The sequence below is a fragment of the Passer domesticus genome, chromosome Z (genome assembly GCF_036417665.1).
Source record: "Passer domesticus isolate bPasDom1 chromosome Z, bPasDom1.hap1, whole genome shotgun sequence".
Classification (NCBI taxonomy): domain Eukaryota; kingdom Metazoa; phylum Chordata; class Aves; order Passeriformes; family Passeridae; genus Passer; species Passer domesticus.
The window spans coordinates 18,312,218-18,329,186 of record NC_087512.1 but is presented as its reverse complement, the minus strand read 5'-3'; the positions used below and the strand labels follow the sequence as shown (position 1 = coordinate 18,329,186).

Genomic DNA, 16,969 nt, shown 5'->3' with positions numbered 1-16,969 from the left:
TGAGTATTTTAAGAAATAATATAACATCTACATGTTATCTACATAACATTTACCTGAAGTAAAACATTTCAGGAGAAGAAGGTAGTTAAAAACCTCGGTATGAAGTTATATGACATGGACAGAGACTGTTTACAAGAGCATGCAGTGGCAGAAGAAGGGGGAATGGATTCAAACTTAAAGAAGGTTTTGATTAGATTTTAGGAAGAAATTCTTTATGGCGAGGTTGGTGAGGCACCGGCACAGGTTGCCCAGAGAAGCTGTGGATGCCCCATCCCTATAATTGTTCAGGGCCAGGCTGGATGGGGCTCTCAGCAACCTGGGATAGTGGAAGTTTTCTCTTTAGAACTGGATGACCTCTAAGGTTGCTCCCAGCTGAAGGCATTTTATGGTCCTATGACTTTTATTAAAATTATATCGCATGCAGCTTTTGTGAGCTTATTCTTAGTCCTTAATAATAGCAGCAGAAATGAAGGAAAACAACAGTGTCACACACAGTGCAGGACTGAATTACTAAGTACTAAATACAATAAATCTGCAGCCACAAATAGGTTGTGGACATGTAGGATCGACTCTGAGATTTTTCTCTAAATCTCACAGCATAGACGCTAAGAAAAATGCTATTTAACAATGATGAAACAAAAGTATTAAACCCTGAGAATTTGGTAATGAATCTGAATAGCTATTACATTACTTGTGAGTTACGTTAATGGTACTTTACTTTAGCCAACAGATCTATCTCTTGGTGGCCTTCCTGGTGTGCATTCTCTAGGACACAATGTTATTTTGCCCACAACCACAATATCTCTACAATGCTCTGGAAGAAAAAATATCTAGACCTCCCAAAGTTTGGTTTGTTACTAACTTTCTTGGTTGTTCTACTGCAATTCCTTATTACAAAATCAAGATATTTTGCAAAGGTTTTTGGCTAGTAGTGTACCACATATCCATAGTGACAGACATAAAAGTAGAATAGCCAAAACCACTGAAAAAGATTTAGAAGCTACATCTTAGACATGTTAGATAACTACCCTGATAATTATACTGGTGACTTTTGACACACTAGTAAATACAATTTATATAATAATATTATTTTGCAGAAAGAATATAGACTTCATATATTCTTAAAGAAAAAAAAAAGTTGGCAAACTATCTTAAAGAAAATATTTTTGGCCATGTTTGATAGTATTTGCTGAAAGGACTTTGGATTTTTGAATTACCTCTGTATTTCTTATGTGGTCTGTATTTTGTTTCAAATGAAAACAGCCTAATTATGCAAATCTACATGCACAGATGCAAACTATTCAAGGTTGTCTTCATAAACTTTTGAACCCTTCTGGCATCTAAAAAGGAACACAATCACAAAAGAATTTTAAAGAATTATTGGAATCATTTATCAGAATAGGGGAGCAAGTACTAGCAAACAATAAGCTGTCATTGGTGTTTTCCAAAGATGCAAACCTAGCTCACAATTCCACACTGAAAGTATTTGTGAGACTTCCAATACGATACCCAAGGACTGTGATTAATGTCATGTGCCTGTTTATTTTTCCCCTGAGAACCTGAAAGAGTAAAAAAAAGATCACAACTAAACAAAAGCATATCAATAACAGGAAACTGTTGGTGAGAAATGCCCCGATCTTCCTGTAAATTCACGTCACCACATTCCCCAGGGACAAAGGTGCGTGAACAGCATGGTAAATAATTATGATTTAATATGAGGCCTTGCTATGCTGTTTACAGTTTAACAACAAAAAGGAATTGTTTCTCAAGGCGCAAAATAAGCAAATAATAGAAACACATATCAATATAATCAGGAAATGATGATGTTATGTCTGGGTCAGCTGCTGAAAACAGATTGCAATCTATCAAAGTATCAACCTGATATTCCTGTGCAGCCCAAAGAAACATCAGTGATGGGAGAGAGTCTTTCCCAGGTTTACATGTCAGTTATCTCATTTTGTATTATGAAAGTGCTGGGGTCTTGCAGAAGATTCTCTGTGGCTATTTTTGCTTTCTGATGTTTAGGAAATTTGACACTTGTATTTGCAGAGGAATTCCTTGATTTTACAGAATAAAAACTGAAAATAAAACTGGAGAAGGATAGAATGGAAGGAAGAGTAATAGCTAGTCTCTTTTGAGAACATTATTTTGTTGATTCTAGCCAGCAATAATGAGAAAAAAATAACATTGGGGAAGCAAACACCACTTTCAGCAGACACCACTGAAGATTCTCAGGTACTTATTAAAAGTATATTTTAGTGAGAAATAAAAAAAAAAAATCCATAGGATCTCAGATTTCCATAATTTTTTCCTTCAGAAATATTTTCTAGGGCTGCCAAGAAAAAAATCAGCTGTGTAATGGTCAAATAGAACAATTAATCTTTAATCAGAGGACCAATATTGACAGTAGAGGCCTCAAGCATTTAAACATGCATTCAACTCTTAGATACAGAAAAAACAATTTCAGACCCTGCTGGTAAGATTTTAAAATTAAGCAGGGTCAGGTCAGGTCAAAGCTTGAACTGGAAAACATCAAGAATTTTCTTAGTGTTGCCTGAAATAGCACTGATGACTGAGATTTTCCTCTATCACTCAGGGCTGAAATAAAGCATCAAGACTTGAAGTCTGTCAGGTACCAGCTTCTAGGACTGCAAACATTCCTTAAAGCTTCCAAGAACAATTAATATTGTAAGAACCCTGGGGTTTTTTTTTGCCTTTATCCAGACTATTTTCCTTAAAAGTGTGCTGGAGCTTAGCATCTATGTAAATGTCAGCTCCTCCTGAAGGAATCAGTGTGTGCACACCTGCCATGAATAGGAAGCCTAGGAAGTAAGCAGCTGGCTTTGCACAGCTGCTTTAATTCTCCTGGAATTAAAGCATATGTTTTATCATAGCCACTGCAGAATGAAGCTACAGTCAATTTTGTTTGGCTGTGCCTGCCTGCCTTCCCAAGCAGATGATTTCTACACTGTTAGAATAATGTCAGTCGTCTTAACAGATGCCTGCACTTTTATCTGTACTCTGCATCACATTCCTTGAAGAGAAGGCTGCCAGAAACATATTGGTTTTCTGAGAGTAAATAAGGGAACAATGGACAATACACTGCTGGGTGTAAACAAGAACAACCTAGTTCACATGAAATGAAAAACACAGTTTATCAAGATGTATGTCAGTGGCTGGCAGGTGGCAGATGATATTTGGGATCTGACAATGCATTAGAGCAGGCCACAGGCACTGAGTTTGTTTTAAAAAGGCACTTCTAGGGTTGGATGGAGAGAACAGTACAGATCAGGTTGGTTCTGTAAACCAGAGTAAGAAAAAGAGGACCATTTATTTATTTCTAGAAAACTCAAGACATAATTCTAAAGTTTCCAAATAAACTATTTCAAATGATCTTTTGAAATGACCCTTCAGGACTATCAATTGTCATTACTGTTTTCCAAATACCAGATTAGGAAAAGGATATCACTTTAAAAGACATGAAGCTAGTTGTCAGATAGGGTGTCTTTTCCCTATAAGCCAGACAGGATGCTTAGAAAGTATATAAGGAACAAGAGAAATCATCTCTGTCCTCTCCAAGCTTTTATCTCTTCTCTCCCCAGCTGCCTTCCTGTATACTCTCAGATCCCAGTCTCTGGTCCTGTTGGATGACATGGCTGGATAAGAAGAGAAAGAGAGAAAGGCAAACATTTGCCAGAGTTGGATGGGAAGGGGAGGTGGTGTTGGCAATAGAGCTGCTATTTTTGGCTGACAACTTCTTAAAGATATTCTTTCAGTTGATTACTAGGATTAAAAACCAAGGTTAAACATGTGTTTAAGATAAAGTTCAGCTAAATGCAAGTAAAAAAGTTGTAAGGCTGCTTCTTTCCCTTACTATCCCTTGACAAAGAAGACATCAGATCTGTTGTGATAGAACGGGCAAACCCATTTGCAATTGCCTATATGCAAGCAAACTCTGTTTCAGTGTGCTTGCTTTTTAGCACTGCTGAAAATGAAATACATTTTATGTTAATGGATCTAATAAAATATTTAATTTCACCACATTTTTCTTTCCCAGCAGTTTTCTTTCCAAAATTGCATCCAAAATATCCCACATGAGTTTGCTCCCTAATTGAAAGATAAAATAATTCTCACCATCCTACAAGAATATAACTAAGACTCAGACACTTCAGAGTTAACTGCTTATTTGACTATCCTCAGTGGGTCCAGAAAAATGATAATAAACAAAGATGCTGTAACTTTAATCCAAACATTATTCTCCATTGTTGCAAGAACAATGTGACTGCCTTGCATGCTTCCTAAGAATGTCTTAAAACACATAGTGAGTTTTACCTATGTACCAAAACAGGTCTGAGAATTAGACAGAGGCTGCATATATTTCCCCATTTACATTTGAAGAAAACAAGGTAAGAACAGGGGATGAGTAATCAGAAACATCAGGAATGAATCACATTCACACTGGAAAATGAATCTAAGATTTTGATCTCTTGACAAGAATAGTGGGTAATATTTCCAAATTTAATAAATATTTGCAGACAAATAAACTTAACTTACTGTGTCCCTTATCAGCAAGTGAAGTTTGTAAAAGCTACTTACAAAATATTATATCTGAATTTTTGTGTATTTTTCATACTACTTTTGCTGTTGTTTGTAACATTAATAAGATAAAGAGAAAGTGAGGAACTAGAAACAGAAAAATAATTCAACTCCAGTATGCTATGTTACTCAGCTCACAGGAATATACCTTTCTCACCATGGTTACAAACAGCAACATGAACTCAAATGCTCAGATGGTATAAATCATCATTGCAACAATCACTGAAGCAGAACTGAGGCAATTTCTACCTCAGCTGGACTTGGGATCCAGTTAGTCTGTTGTAAGTTTTCACAAGTTCTCTGTGGAAAAGCAAATTACTGTAATGTTCAAATTCCAGTGATTAACTAATGGATATCTATTCCTAAGTCTCAATGGTCTCCAAGGCATTTCCTTTCACAATTCAGAAGTTTTCTCTGCCTCATACTGTAGTGGTGTCTGCCACATTGGTGCTAGCATGTGCCTATTCTCACTAGCCAGCATAGGCAAGATTATATGGCTACTCTGTGATTTCACAGACAAAAATAACTGGTGACTTTGTGGTTTCTTTGGCAACGCTGACATTTAATTGTAATTTTTTCCACTGAAAATGAACACAATAAAGGAAGTGTTAAACATTTAATTTGATCATTCAAAACAGCAGCACCAGGGGAATATTAAGTTTCGAGACAGGGACAAGATGTTAAGATGATTGGTTAAGATGTGTACAAATCCCAACTCCATTTTCTAGACAGGTGAACAAGATGTCAACTTTTTAAAAACAACTGGCTGTTTGTTTTGGAACTGGAAGGAGGTGCTGAATGCTCAACACTTTCAGGTAAGAGGACTGGAAGCACAAAGGAAATTCTTTCTGCTGGAGGATGGAGGGCTTAGCCATGCCCTCCCTACATTGTGATTCTGTCAAAGGAGAAGAATAACAGAAGAAATAAATTTCTCCCTTTGTTATTACTTCCCTTTTGATTACTGCTACACAGATGGGGGAATATTCTAGAAAGAAGATTAAATATCAGGGAAAGTAGTGCTCTCAATGGGTATATTTCTGAAGTCATGCTGCATTCAAAGAAGGCTGAGCAGCTGCGAAATATAGTTCCTAGGCTACCCATAACAGAAACATTCCTGTTTGACTGTCAGACAGAGGATTAAAGCTGCCTCCTCAAGCAAACCCAAATGTTAATGACATTTTTACAATAGATGGATTTTGATTGTCAGAGCAATAGGTATTTTTGTAACATTGTGTTTAAGGGAAAAAGACTGCAACATAACACGACTTAAATGTCAGCTATCAAACGACTAATCCTGTTGTTTTCTACAGGAAAAATGGTGTTCATAAAAAAGGAAGGCAATGGACTGCTTTCGTTCAAAACTCCAAATTCTTTAATAACTACAACAACAAAAAAATTCTATCTTGAGCTATTAAGCATTAGACTTTATCAGCATCGGTGGTACAGACCTGAAAACAAAGTTAGGAATGGGATGGAAAAAATTACAGACACATGTAAAATACTCACAATGAGGTGGGTCTGATGCTGCTCTCATTGTCAGCAGTGTTTTCAAACACTGGAGTTCAACTGGATTCAGTGGTGTCACATCACTAGGACTGAGGATGGAGCAGGAGTCCTTGCAGGATGTCTGCTCTTCAGAAAACAGCTATGTAAGTGCTTAGTCCTGAGATCTCATTGCAAGAATTGAATTAGGTTTGGCTCTGCCACTCTTAATGAGAAAATTAGGTTAATACTGGGAAAATAAAGCTTTTGTAGTTTTAGCATGTTTTGGTCAATGTCTGCCACAAAGGGTTCTCAATAATCACATGAGATCAACAGTGGCAGCAGATGCAAAATGGCACAGATCAGTGTGCTGTGAATATGGAGTGCAATGGAGATACATGTCTGTTTTTCTAATACGTTGGGTAAAAAGAGAAAGGAAGCCAAAATAAACCAGACATGCTGTGTTTAAAAGCTAAAGTGTTTTTAGAAGAAGCATGGCCAGAGTATGTAACAATAAAAGTATTGTTCTGTGCAAAGAATACAAATATAGAGCCTCAAAAAATCACAATTTATTGTGAGCATAAAAAAAGGGGGAGAACAAACTTCTCTTTTGAAGGAGAACAGGAATTGGCTCTTTGCAATTGGCAGCTTGGGGGTCTGCCTATGAAGTAATTTTAAGGTCTCTGGATTATCCTAGCTTTAGGGGAAACACTGACAGACTGTAAAAATAAATGGTCAATGAAACCTCTTCTGTAATTTGTTACAACACTCTTCCTTCTAGTATCTCTATCTCTGCCACACACTTACCACCTGCAGAGCAGAGAGCAAGGGAGACTCTCTTTCCCTTCTCTTTCCTTTCCACATTTTTTTCCTTTTCTCCAACATTCCTTCCTGTCTTCTTTATTCACTTCCCACAATCCTTTCTAGGTCTCCCAGATAGAATCTGGACTGATCACCAGAAGCCAGGCTACCGCCGTTTTGAAGCAACTCATCTCTGTTTCCTTTTGACTCCAGTGATGCTGCGTTGAAGAATTTCTAGTTTGAAACTCCCGGTAGAGTTGACATATCTTTAAAGAAGCCTGACGCAGCCTGGATATAATCTGGAAAGTAATATTACCACTCCACATACCTGGCCCTATTTTTGCTCTCAGAGCCAACTCAGACACACTCATACGATGTCATGGTTCAGTGAAGCTTCCATGGTCACCAAGCCCAGCTATTGCTTTCAACCACTATATCACTAGACCCACTCTTCAACAAGAGCACAAGTTTTGCTAGCGCTGATAGTACCCAGGGGCAGTGGGAAAGCATGGATCTAGCCTGCCTTGATGAGACCTGCCATTTTTAAACTGTTGAAGAGTAAAATAATTCCCATTCTAGCCTGAAGAACCTGGTGAAGAACAATAGCACTACACAGATCTGAGATGACCTTCTTCATGAAGCTTCTCTGGAAGGAGAAACTAACTCTCAACAACATTTCCTTTTAAAACTTTGCACTGAAAGACATTGCAGATGAACCCTGCTGACACCTGTGATTTCTCAGGGCCTAAATGCATATTTCTTGTTCTACAAGCAGTCCTTGGTGAACACAAGCCATCAAGATCTTAAGATGATTGATGCCATCTCTGTCTTTTGTACTGAGTCTTCCTACTTAAATAACACCAAGAAAACAAACTTTCATCAGTGATCAGTTTAAAAGCAGTAAACAGGATTAGCACAAGGTCTGACAGCTGGAAAAAACCCACAGGGTGACTGGATTACCAATATTGGAGCCCCTGTCTGAAAGGGTGTCTGGCTATATGTGCAATGAATTGTGGGACTATTTGCAGGGCCAGTGGCTAGGCAACGGTCAGTTGTATGGATGACATACACCAGGTAGGGAAGACACTAGGAGCCCAGTACTTCCTATAGAAGGCATATGACCTGGAGTAGTGAAAACACTTGATAAAATAGAGTCGGTACCATGGACACTATTTATAGCTGTGGAGGTCTGTGGCTGGTTTCAGAGTAGATCTTTCTTTCTCCTATCTGCCACAGGGCCACCCAAACCCCTGACACATTCTTTGGTAGTAACAGCACAGAGTGAACTGGCTCCAGTTCAGTTGGTCTGGACAATGGAGTGGGATATAGGACTGCTTCCAAAATGTAATCTCAGAGTTGAAATACCACACACCAGAGCAAAGTGTTCACACCAGATTTGTTATGGCAGTGAGAGATCAGTCAGACAGGATGAGTCAAACATACCCAAAGTGTTAAGACATTGCTTTTCAAATCCACACTGTCTTTCATCAGGAAATTAATGGATTAAAAATGAAAACAATCTTCCTCTTCTTCATATAAGAAACTGTCATGGCTGGGAGACACCAGGAAACCTGGCTGCATGACAAGTTAGCCACAGAGCAACAGAACCTGAAGATACGTCAGAACTTTTTCCTGCTGCCTGCAAAAATTACAGCCATTACGAATCCACTTCTACTGGTGACCAAGTCACCCCGAGACCTCCCATGTCTCCATGTTTCTATAAATACTAAATTAAAAATCTTTGATTAAGCTCTGTGAAGCTCAATGCAAATGTTTTTGATAGTGCTAGCAGGACTTCAGGTCAGTAATATTATTTGTCTTTCTGTCCAAGGCCATACATCACTGAATTTTTGTCATCTGCTTCATCAAGGATAGTAGCTTTGATGGTCCTTTTGATCTTCTCTTTACTCAAAAACTCTAATGAACTTTTTCACATACTCTTATCTGATGCAATGCTCTCAAGCACCAGAGCACCAAGCCAACAACCTAGCCTTCAAATCCCATTCTTCCAAACTCTGTGGCAAAACTTTTACTATATATAAAATATTAACCCTATTAATCACTACAGTAACATTATAACAAAGTATTAAAAACCTACAGGCTGCCTTTGCAGTTCTGGTCATCACATCACACCTATGTCCACCATTTCACTCTTTTCTTGTCATTTATCAGACCAATTTCCTAAACTATTGGACTATGACCGTTTTCAAACTGTCTATTCAGGGAGGAGTGCAACACTTGTATTACCCCAGACAAATAAATAACAATGATGCAGCAAAAGAGAACTGGCAGAGAGTTCTCATAAAAAGTTGCAATGAGGCAACTTGTTTAGATATGAGAAAACCAAAAGAAAAAAAGTTCTAAAAGGTGCATGAAATGAATAACATAATTATAGGGGTTAAAGAGCTAGTGAATCTAGCACAGTGTGCACACAGGCTCCAGCTGGGATATGGTAGACCCTGCTGAGACACAAGGCCAATGCCAATGCCAGCCATGCTCCTCATGTGGGGCATGGGGAGCATAGTTATTAATCCAATGTTTCCATTGGTCTGATCCATCACTGAGAGGCTGCTATCAGAAAGCCAAACCAGAGAAATCTGGAGCCTCTGGAGAACAGCATGGTGACAGCTATCTCCCTTGTAAAATGTTGCAAATGTCCTCTCCTTTGCCAGGTTTGAAGTAAATGGATTTCTCTTGGATTTGACAGTCTGGTCCACTGTCTAAGGCAGAGCCAGGCCATCTGAAGCAAAGAGAGGAAAGCGTGAGACAAAGCTTTTCTGTGACCAGGTCTGAGTGGCTATACATTATTACGTTCACCTCTGTTTCTGCAAGGTGTTTTCAAATCAACAAAGGAGGAGGAGAAGGCTGAAAACAACAGTGAGGGGACTGAGAACTTAATTTGTGAGAAGAGGCTAGATAGACAAGGCAGGCTTGCTCAGCCAGGGCTGATGAAAAAAGAGTGCCAGCTACAAATACATTGAAAAAAATGTCAGCACATAGAGTTTGCTATTTTGATTCAAAGGTAATATGGGCAAAAATGAAATTTCAACTACCCATAAAGAACTTCAGCTGAAACTCCAGTAGTTTCCAATCATGTTCAGGGGCAGCTTTGCAAAAATTGCATTAGGTAAAGGATAGGGATGAGTCCAAGCCATCTGAATGCTTTTAAGATAGAGTTCAATAACTCAGTAATAGTGATTATTATATGAGGTAATGTTTGCAGTAGCTGGAAGGTCTCATTTAATGATACAGGTGGTTCCTTCCATCCTATGTTATTATTCACCCACAGCCAACATTGTTCTGTAACCATGGCTAACAGAAAAAAAAGGCAGGATCACATTTCTCCTAATGCAAGTGCTTTAGTAAGAACAAAGTCAAAACTGTGAAGGCTGTGAAAATAGCTAGCATGAGCCAGAGGTTGTTTAGCCAGTGCAGCAGCATCTCTGTAAGATTGATGCAAGACAGGAATCCCATCCAGATATCAGCAGAGGGTATTGATTTAGACAAAGAGACAGTTTGCTGCATAGCAATGGTGTGAACTTACTACAGCTGCAGTTTAATAAGTAAACCAAAAAGCAAAGCCATACAAAATACATTTGCAAATGCAGTTTTCAATACAGGCAGTAGGAATGACAGTCATGTGACAATGGCACTGGACAGTTCTCACTGATCCAGGATGAGTTAGTTTTGTTGGAAGAATCCATCTGCATAGGGAATTGAAAAAAACACATTGGTGTGGAGGAATAGAAGTAGTTTTCCTGAAGAATAAGTGTCTAACCAGAGGAGACTGGGTACAAACAACACTCTGAAGGTTCTGATCTGCAGGAGTAGTATAAAAACCTGCTAAAGCCAAAAAGTATTAGTGAACTGCACAAATCAGTGCAGCAAAAAAAGCCCCCAAACTCAAAACTGTAGGAAAGATTTTTTTTTTTCTATTTAACTACTTTTATTTAGCATTCTGACATACTGCTTGTAATTGAGCTGCTTCACTCTCTGATCCCTGTACAGTCTCCAACTTAGCCATTTAATGGAATGAGATGATATTTTTCACTAAAACCTAAGAACATAAATTCTTCAAATATCTTGAGAAAGACCATACACAACTGTCCTGGAAGTGGAGCCCTCTCCAGGGAGTTGCTTTATCTCTTTCAGCGTACTGAAGCCAGGGGCATGAAAGCATTTTCTTTCGCATCATCCCTTTGAGTTCCTCTGCCTTCTTTGATCTGTACAAAAGCTGCATTCTAGTCTCCTCCCTGTGCAAAGATAACTTGCATAGTTTTGCTGTAGCTGCTGTTTTTTTCTTTGCTGGACTTTTGGCCAACTGACATTTGATTTTCTTTGGTAGATAGGAATGAAGGTCTGTTTCAAGACTCCCAGTTCTGAAATATTATCTCTGAGGAAAGATTATCAGTTTTGGAGTTGGATGTTTTAAACAGGTACCAAAGAAAGAAATTATGTGAGATTTTTGTACAGAGTTTCAGAAGAGAAGACACTAAACTGCAACACTTAACACTGAACTTGGGTGTTAAGGAAGGTTCTTTTTAAGGCCCGTGTGAAAATTCAGACCCTTTCATACATGTAAATCAGCACACACGTGGGATAAAGAACCACATTTTCCACATAGTGGAGCAGAACAAGCAAGCAAAAATAATACAAGCTAAAGCTTCTGCATTGTTTCTTGCACTTCCCTAATTTGTTTTAAAAATAATAGATTGACTTCAATAATACCTAATATGCAAGCTACTATACTTGTTACTATATTCTATAAATTAAGTAAATGTGTTGCTAGAAAACAACAACAGTTTGATCTGTAACTAGGAGAGATCACAGGGTGAGTGTCCTGGTGAGTGTTCTGTGTTTGCTAGCATTTACCCTACAGGGGATAAGTCAGACTCTATGCCATGGCATCATAATATAGACCCACGCTTCTTTGTCTCTTCTACAACTCTACTGCTTTAGCAGCCTTTATTAGAGCAATTGAGCAGCCATGACAATTCAAGCATGAATGTGAGGACAGAAGATCCTCCACTGCACAGCCTGAAGATGTATACAGCTGCAAACTGATGTAATTGAGCCTTACCACCCACAGAGGAAAAAAGGAGGATGAGCAAACCACCCCATGAATAATTTAAGGGAGAAAAGTTTCCTATATGGCCTGCTTACATGGCTATGGTTTTTCTCTTGCCCTGATAACATTACTACAATGGAGATCTCCATTGGACTGGCCTCTTAATAGCTTGATCTCAAAGGCACACTACTGCTGTGCAAGCAAAGGGCACCACTACCCACCAGGCTCATTCCATCAATTTCTTCTCTGGGTTCTCCAAACCTCTTCCTCCCAGGATAGCTGCAGCCTCCTGCGCTGACTGCTGTGTTGAATTTCTCAGACTATGCCTTTGGAGCAGAAAAAGATAATTTTATTTTCCTGGATGACCTATGCCCAAGTCAATCTCAGAGCTCCCCAATATTGCTCACTCAACATCAGGAGAGGAGCAAGAGGTGAGCACTCATTCTGTGAGATCCTGGAAGAGACAAGAATATGGTGAATACCTGAAGCAGGCTAAGAGGTATTGGTTTGAGGCATGGGGAAGAAAGGAAGCATTTTGATCCCTAGTGAAAGCCTGTCTTTCTCCTGCTTAATTCAGAGCATAGAGCTTTGGCTTGCTTTAGGCAATTTAGGATCTGCCACATCACAATAAATATTCCCAATCCCAGTGGCACAGAATAAACTGTAATTGTGAGCTACTGAGGACTTCCAGTCCTGCATACATATGAATTTCACTTTCAGATACCTACAGTTTTCAAAACTGTTAATGTGGTTTAGGAACATGCATGGACCAGTATACCTCAGTAACTTGTGGGATGCACCAAGATGCTGAGAGCTGACAACTGCCATTGACTTCAGTAAAAGTCTTTAGTCTAACTTGAAAACATAGAGCCTATCAATCTTAAGTTAGGTATCATAAGAAGAACATAGCTTTGTAGAACAAGTCCCTTGTAATTTAAATTACCAGAACAATAATGTTAGAGATTAATTTTGAATGATGACTTTAAATACACTCTTTACTGAAAAAAAAAATTAAGCTCTTATTTAAAAAAAAATCCCTTTTAAAAATTCAGTTGTATTAATGAATCATTGCAAGCTTAGAATTTAGAAGTTAAATACTGTTTGATCCCATCTAAATTAACAGTTCCTTCATTTTTCCCAGGAGCTCTATTTCAACATTTTCATTGATAAGGCACTATTTACTTAAGGAGCTGTTACAAGAAAAAAGGACTCCCTCTAGTGTCATTCCAGCCAGCATCTTTGGGGATTTGTACGGACCACTGAAAGTTTGCACTTGCTTTTGATGAGACAACAGAGCATACATACACAACTGCTTTGTATCTGTGATATAAAGAAGCTTTGGTCCACTACTCTGCACCTCCATTCAGGAAATAGAACTTCAATATTTTCCACTTGAGATAGTGTAGCCAGTGTTCAATCTTTCCCATTATATTTATCCAGGCACTTCTGCTAAGTGTTCATAACTTACCCACAATTGCAATTTCAGTAGAATTTTACCAAATTCAAAGAAATAGGATAGAAGTTGTTTCAAAATATGTTGAGACCTTTGGTGGGGGATTTTTGTTCATTTGTTCTTGGTTTTGAATTTTTTCCCCCCAGTTGTCTGAAAGCCTATGGGAACCCTGAAAATTCTTGTCTGCAGCAGCAATTTGCAAAGAGTATTATTAAGTGAAAATTAAATAGGAACTAATCTTTAAAGTGGTTTCCAGTACCACACGAAAATTCTGTCTTCTCAGTGTAACCTTTTCCAACCAAATAAAATAAAAATAAACCGTTATATCGATAACAGTTGTCAGATGCAAACAAGCAGATCTTGGTCAACTAACTAGTTGCATGATTTTACACATTCTAGCAGAACTATTCACCACTGAGATCAACTGCTGGATACGCAGCTGGCATACAGGAACCATTCCATGACTGGATTTTTTTTTGTAGGAAACAAATCCTGCTGTGTTTTAAGACATAATAAATCCTTGAATAATATATGCTAAATATTATAAAAAGGAAAAAAAAAACCCACCCAAATCACAGACTTATGGGAAAATCAGAAATAAAAAAGGAAGTGGATTGATGGTGCTTTACAATGATGAAGTATGGTTTAACAGGAATAGTATTTATCCAAATCTTTGGCACATTTCTTTAGAAACTATATTCCACTAAAAGAAAGCAGAACCCATGGTTGGAAAATCCTAAATGACTTCAGAAAATGTGCCTTAAAGCCATAGCCAGGTAGGCATTGCTCAAGATATGGCCTTTCTCTTTGCAAGTCTCAATGCTTGTTTTAAATGTTCATGAAGATTTCTGAGTCACAGCACCACAGAACAGCTGAGATGGGAAGGTGCCTCTGGAGCCTGTCCAGACCAACCCCTCTGTTCCAAGTAGGGACACCCAGCTTGTTGCTCAGGGCTGTGCCCTCTCTAGTTTTGAGTGTGAGTAAAGATGGAGACCCTGTCTGAGCCACCTGTTTTAGTGCTTTATCCCAAGCATGAACAGGATTTTCTGTATTTAAATGCAATTTCTTTTACTTCAGTTTGGGCTTAATTGTGCTTGTACAATGTACAAGCTTGTACAGGTGCCTGGACACCCATAACAAGTCCTACTCCCTCTTTTCACATGCTCCCATCACCTGGGAGCATGTGAATAGATATTGATAGAATCATTGATTAGATTCCCCTGACCCTCCTCTTCTTTGGGCTGAACAATCCCAGCTCTGTCAGCTCCTTCTCTGAGTCAATTGGCCTCAGAGTCAATTGCCTTTCTTTGGGCAAAATGCAAATTTTAAATGAGCATACAAAAAAGAAGATTATTTTGTTTAAGGAAAGTATTAATTCAGTGATTCCTGCCATGACTGTCTAGAGACTGATTACATTTTTGTGACTGGTAGCTATAACATGAATAGATGATCTAAAATAACTGCATCATATTCCCAAATTTCATCCTATACCATGAATCATGAAGTATTTAAAAAAATATGGCTTGCTCATATTTTTTCATATCCACAATAAGCAACATTGCTGTAGCTCAGCCCAGCGATGTTGCTTATTTATTTTTCCTTCTCTGAACTCAGACCTCCAGTGGAGCCCTGGTCCAGCACAGACGTGCCCCCTGCTTGCACAGTGTCCTCCCGCATGTGCCTCACCTGGTGCACATGTGATACCAGGGCCCTCATGCTCCCTATCTCGTCTTTGTTTAGCCCCAAAACCCCTCTCATGTATGGGACACTCCTTTACCTACCTTGTGCCCCTCATTCAAGCACCTTGCTGCAGTATTTTTTGACTACTGCTTCTCAAGGCCCACAGTGCAAGTGATGTTGTCCCTTCTGAGCTATAATCCAACGATTTTCCCTGCAAATTTCTCTGCACTGTGCAGGGATAAGTTAAGTGAGACCTGTGTAACTCAGGTGAATGAGCAAAGGCAAAACTTTTCCCCAGGCCTTCCTGCTGCAGCATAGGGGTTAGTTGATGAGCATCTGGAGATCTGCTTTTCCAGTATCAGTCACGCTATAAATTGTTAAATTAAATCCTCTTTTTGATCTTGTTCATATGTTAGATAGAAGCTTTTTGCAATACCTTCTCCAGGTTTTCACAAATCTTCTCTGAGCGCCAGTCTGAAGTGAATGAAGTTTATCAGGCCTCTACCTTTGAGATCTTTAATAAAGTTTTTAAGTGATATTTAGAGGAAGATCCCTCTCTACGATTTCCATCTGGGCACAGATTCCCCCTGCTGTCACATACATTATTCTAAAACTGTAAAGATAGCAAAGGCTGCCAAAAATTTCTAAGGAAAATCTAGACTTAATGCTGATTGCAAACCTCAAAGGAAGAGAAGAACCAGACAGCTGACCCAGAAAAGATATTCATACCATCACCATTTTTTCTTCTTCTTCTTCTTCTTTTTTTTTTCTGTTTTGCTATCTGTTACTTACACTGCTTGCTTAGTGTCATATTTCAGGCCACAGATTCCAGTCCTATGTGTAAGGGAGTAACAAGTTAAAAAAACAACCAACCTGTTGAGACACATTGCAATGCACCCTGCTAGCTGATAAAATCGCAGAAAATTTTATGACTGCAAGGCAGTTCCTGGCACTGATCATTAACTAAAGGCATGTCTGCATATTTGAATTAAGTGTGGTAAAGTCTTATAAATGACTGGCTGAAATATGCTCTTTAAAAACATTTTCTAAGCTGACACTTTGTACTTTTAAGCACAGGACTGCAGTGAGAAGGTGTGAACTGCATATTTTTTCTAATTTACGACCTGTACTTGTTATAATCAGACCTTATCACTATAACTAGGTTGGAGGACGTGTAACCACGTGGGGGTTAGCCTCTTCTCTCAGGAAACAGGATGAGAGGACATGGTCTTAAGCTGTGCCAGAGGAGGTACAGGATGGACATTAGGAGGAATTTCTTCACCGAAAGGGTGATTAGATGTAGGAATGGGGTGTGCAGGGAGATGATGGAGTCACCTTCTCTTGAAGGTGTTGAAGGAAAGGCTGGATTTGGCACTCAGGGGCATGGTGGAGTTGAAATGATGGTGTTTAGTCACAGATCGGCCTCAGTTTCAAAGGTCTTTCCAGCCTAATTGATTCTGTGATCATCTCACCTTCTGAAACCATTGTTTGGTCTACCTGTAACATGCTTATGCACTAAAGCAGCGTGATGCGTTTCTTTAGAGACAGCATGCAAACACTCCGAGGGATGGAGATGCTCCAGCCATCAGAGGGTAAGGTTTGCGGCCCCTCAGAGCAGCCTCCTACTGCGACAGGCAGGCCATGGAGACAGAGGGTAAGCAGTGGGTGAGTACCGAGAACAGCTGTAGCCCACGTGTGGGACGGTCCCACCCGAAGCACGCACTAACCCACAGCCCTGAAGGGTACTCGAGACTACGGGAAAGCACTGCCCCGTCTCCCGTCCCAGGCCGGCGCTCCTGCAGCGGGGGCGGGCCGGCACAGGGGCTGCGCTGTGAGGAGGGCGGGAGGGAGGGGAGGAGGGCGCAGGCCGTCCCTGGGCGGCGGGCGGG

General features: G+C 39.4%; 2 long non-coding RNA genes across 2 annotated transcripts in view; both read right to left on the bottom strand.

The window, feature by feature from the left end:
• Window positions 1-8,012, bottom strand: part of LOC135290581 (uncharacterized) — a 29,074-nt gene extending 21,062 nt beyond the window's left edge. The window contains exons 1-3 of the long non-coding RNA XR_010353345.1: window positions 7,204-8,012; window positions 6,886-7,124; window positions 6,103-6,223 (exon numbers count right to left, since the gene is read on the bottom strand). This is a non-coding gene — a long non-coding RNA (uncharacterized LOC135290581). The remainder of the gene's footprint in view (window positions 1-6,102; window positions 6,224-6,885; window positions 7,125-7,203) is intronic.
• Window positions 8,013-10,375: 2,363 nt separating this feature from the next.
• On the bottom strand, window positions 10,376-16,863 carry LOC135290132 (uncharacterized). Its single transcript, XR_010352839.1, has 3 exons — window positions 16,808-16,863; window positions 12,169-12,273; window positions 10,376-11,272 (listed from the first exon to the last, which is right to left on the bottom strand). It is a non-coding gene; the product is annotated as an uncharacterized LOC135290132 (long non-coding RNA).
• Between the last annotated feature and the right edge of the window lie 106 nt (window positions 16,864-16,969).